Genomic DNA, 4,576 nt, shown 5'->3' with positions numbered 1-4,576 from the left:
TTTTGCCTCTGTGAATAGCTCTGGTTGTGCTTTTTTATTCTTCCCTGTGTGGTGAGTATATCACATGCAACAGAACTAAAGATCCTGCCACCTTTATTCAGACTGAGGAGGTTCTTACTCTGCTCTCGAAATCACCACCGCTGCCAGTGGGCAGCGCGTGGACTGGGACTCGGGAGACCTGAGTTCTGCTGGCTCGCTCACTGGCCTGCTTGGGTGACTTCGGGCAAGGCATTTCCCCTCTTTGTACCTCAGTGTCTCCATCTGTGAAGTGCTTTGAAATCTACTGATGAAAAGTGCTATGTAAGAGCTGGGTTTTTACTATCCTCGGTGGAGCCAGTGTGAGGAAAGCTTCGTTAACTGCTCTGTAGCTGACTGGTGCACCTAGGGGCCGATGGAAAGCCCTCTGAGGACAATGGGCGTCTTTCGATGGGCTTTGGATAAGGCTCTTAATTTATACAAGGTTCAGGAAGAGCAGCTTTTCTGTCCAGTAGTTAAGGTAACATCAGGATCCAACAACCTCACACAAGTTCAGCTAGTCTGGTGATGGGGTCTGAGATGCCAGCTTGTCACCCCTACCTAGCTTGTTCAGATCTAACTTAAACTTGCAGTAACCTGAAAGCTACCACATGTCAGCTGTTTATGGACTGATGTGAAATGAGTAGGTTTGCCCAGCTGCCAGTGGACACATGCCCGCATCCTAAACTACCATTGTGGATAGGACCTCAGCTGGCGACCTTATCAGAGAGGCCAAGGACAGAATGTCCATGGAGCGTGAGGAGGCCCTTCAGAGCAGTGAGATCAGGAAGCAGTCAGTGGAAGCTTGCACCTCTTTGGAAAGAAGGTTTCAGCCGTCAGTGCTGCAGTTGCAACCCGTTCATGACCCCAACAATCAACTTGCCCTTGCCGAGCTTATCGTTCAGTCCCTAGGACAGTGTAGGAGCTGTGTTTAGAGACCTTGGTACTGCTTGGGCACAGTGCGGTGAACTGAGGCTGAACGACTCAAACCTTCTGACCTAATGGAATGGAGTGACGTCTTGGCTCCCACCACCAAAAAAGGGAAGCTGAGAGGGGCTCGTGGGTGGTGCCCAGGCCTGGAATTTAGGAAGTCCCAGGTTCTAATCCTGGCTCTTCTGTTGATTCTGTGACTTTGGGCGCAAATCCCTGAATCTCACAAGGCTTCAGTTTCCCCCATGCTGCAGAATGGGAATATGGCGTTCTGCTCTGGGACGGTGGTGGACTTAAGTGTTCTGTGTAAGTACTGTTTTTTTAAAGGGCGGTGACTGAACAGGTGTGGTTAGAAAAGATTTAAAGGGACAGTCAGGCAGTAGGGACAAGGGTCAAGGACATGAGGAGAAACCAAAGCAGAAATGAAGTACGTGTGAACCTTAATGACTGACTGCTATGAGAGTTCAGAGCACCATTTAACAGCTCCGCACTCTGCTCAGATCACCTTAAGTGTAGGATGCTAGGGCAGGTGCTGGAGTGCTGCGGTTTAATGGCACTTGCTGTAGGCTGCAACTGCGGTAGCAAGACTAGTTTAGTTTTATATAGTCCTCTTCGGAGAGGAGGGAGGTCTGTTCCTAGGCAGCTATTGCCAGGGGCCTACCTTAATGAATGAACCATGGCCAGGTTGGGTGTACACCCGCACAGGCACGCTGCAGGAGGCTCAGATGGCTCTTCTTGTAAAGGTAACACCAGGGGTATTATGGGGTGGGGAGGGGGGGAAGGCTACTCAAGGGAGGCCAGGAAACCTCCAGGGAGTGGGTGGGTAACTTTGACATGCAATAGGACACGAGCCTCCCTTTTTTTGTGCTGCACAGTCTAACAGCTCAGCTCTGAGACAACGAGCTGCTGCTACTGCAGGTAAGGAGCTTTACGCTCCTGAAGCAGAAACCTCAGAGTGGATGCAAACAGCTGGTTGTTCTTAGTGGGCCCACACAAATGGGGGACACAATGCTCAGGGCCGGCTCCAGGCACCAGGCAACCAAGCTGGTGCTTGGGGCGGCACCTGGAGGGGGGCGGCGCGGTGCTCCGGCCGCCGGGGAGAGCGGGGCCACAGCCGGGCTGGCTGCCCTCCCCCCCGGCGCTCTGGCCGCCCTCCCCCCCCGGCGCCCGGCCGCCGGGGGGAGAGCGGAGCCCCCGCGGGGGTGGGGGCGGCCGGAGGCTTTTTTGCCTGGGACGGCAAAAAAGCCAGAGCCGGCCCTGACAATGCTGATGGCCTTAAGCCTCATGGCTTTGCCTGCAGCATGCACTACCATTTCCTCAGCAGGGACCTACCATTTAAGAGGAGTTTGCACAGTCTCAATTGCCAACTTCGTTGGTTACCAAATTCCAGACAATTGACTCTGGGCTAAAAGATGAGGGTGCTAGATTAGCAGGCCTAGGGGCCAGGATGGCTGCTGTAAAACCAGACTCAAAGCACCTGGGGCAAACTTTGGAAACCACAGGACCTGGAATGCCATCTGCAGAGAAGCTGTGGCTGTAGAGTTCTAGGCCAGGCAACTGCCTATGCAGGGGTCCCTTGAAAATCAAATCAAGGGAAAGATCAAGGGTTTAGGAATCCAGGAACTTCCTGAAAAACTCGTGGATTTACAAAATAAAATTCCAGAGCTGCTGGAGCTGGACATGCAGGAAAAGCCTGTATGTGCCTATGTGGTGGAATTCTCCAGAGAGAATCTTTCAGACACTAAACCAGAACTAAGCTTGCAACAGTGGTGTAGGGGAGACGTTTCTACAGGCAGACCTGATCATCTGCTGAAGGGTACATGCTATTGATTGTTCCTGACAACCTAATCGCCCAACAATGGAGGAAGGAATTAGACGCAGTTAAAGTGTTTAGACCAGAGCATCACTGCATCCATTTGTACACCTGGCCCAATGCCATACAGAAAGGTACCTCCCCCCCTACCCCTTATTTTGGGATATGGGTCCTGTTTGTTGCCTGCCTTGCTGGAGTGAAAATAACTCTGAGCTCCGTTTGATCATGACTGGCTGGCAAACAATTAGACTTTTCTTTCCCTGCTTTAGGATCCTAATTGCATAATTTGCAGATGAATAAATGTGAACAGCAGCTGCTGTCTGCGGTTCCTCTGTCATGGCTGAACATTCTAAATCCGGGTCTGTTACTGACGCTTTAGATCAAAAATTAGCGGCAACCAAAAAAAAACTGGTGTCACCATATGAAATGGGTATAATCAGCACTTGGTCGCTGCTCAGTCTGCCTGCACAGCCAGCCCTTTCCCACAAGCATTTGTCTGTTTAGATCACGTACCTGCACCGTGCTAAAAGTCACAGCATGCTTCAGCTGGACTGTGGATGTGATGAGTGTATTGCTACCTAACCCAACCCATGCAGTGTGGGCCATGGATATGAATGCTGTCTAGGTTTTCATAAGGCTGCCCATCACTGTGGTATCTGACCACCAAGGAGTGCTATGCTGTGTGACTTTAACTCTGTGATTATTGTAACATTTCTGATTGTTTTTAGCCTACTTTTCCCAAATGTTTCTAGAGAAACAGCTGTTGGACTAGATTGGTCGTTTCCCCCTCTACAGTTAAAACCATATAAACTAAATGGACCCTGCAAAATTAATTTTTTTAATACCTTGGATTTGGATGACACCACCTCTCGGCCCACCATGAGTCATCCCAGCCCGTCCCTACGCCGGAGAACAAAGGGATTTTCTCGAGGCTGACTGGGATTTTGTGCAAATGCCAAGAGGCAGTGCATTCTGGAGCAATTCGCCCACAGCCCCTTGCTGGCGAAATCGGAAAGCGATAACCCCTGAGCTGCTGCTGCTCCAAGAAACTTTATTGCTTATTACACCACAGCAATCCCAGGGAGGAAACAGTCCAACCTGGGAGTTCCAGGTGCTTAGGTTTGCAATGAAAGCAGAGTGCCCACCATGTACCAGCCAAGGCCGCCTGTTTTGGAAAAGCTAGATCTTTATTGTCTCATTTTAAGAATAAACTCTGTCTCCATGGAGCTTTTGGTAGAAATATTTTCTTTAAAAAAATATTGGTTCATTGTAACATATGTTGGCCCTAGAAGTTTATAGTGGAGCCAGTTCTCATTTCCCCACTGGCCCCAGGGGCTTGGTGCCAAAGCAGTGCTTGGTCTCCGTGGCACTCTGCTCCTGGGGGAAAGGGTAGCGCTCTTGTGCCTTTAGTGTATAGTTGAGCTGTGGGAAGGGAGCAGACTGGCTTTGTCCTTGTGGGGAACCTAGGAACAGAAATGCAGGGGAGGCCTGTACGGCGGAGAGCCTGGGTTGGCGAGTCATCTGCGGAGTCCCTTGCAAAGATAGGCTGATCTGGAAGCAGAGAAGAGAAGCAGCCCAGCACTTAGACTGGGGGTGGTGGGAGAAATATCCTTGCAGCTGCTAAGCTGACCTGGAAAGAGCTGTACCTGTATTTGGGTACCATCACATGCCACCCACTGCTCAGGAGTCACCTGCGTCCCATAGGAGCTTCCTGACACAGGGGGCAGGCCAGGCTGTGAGTATCCCTCCCCCACCCTCAAACTAATTAACCAAACCTCTTAGTGCTTGGCCCATAGTGCCTGCGACCAGGCAGGAAAA

Source organism: Terrapene carolina, unplaced genomic scaffold (assembly GCF_002925995.2).
Source record: "Terrapene carolina triunguis isolate 2854851 unplaced genomic scaffold, T_m_triunguis-2.0 Scaffold192, whole genome shotgun sequence".
Classification (NCBI taxonomy): domain Eukaryota; kingdom Metazoa; phylum Chordata; order Testudines; family Emydidae; genus Terrapene; species Terrapene triunguis.
The sequence above is the reverse complement of the archived record's forward strand: the minus strand, read 5'-3'. Positions refer to the sequence as shown.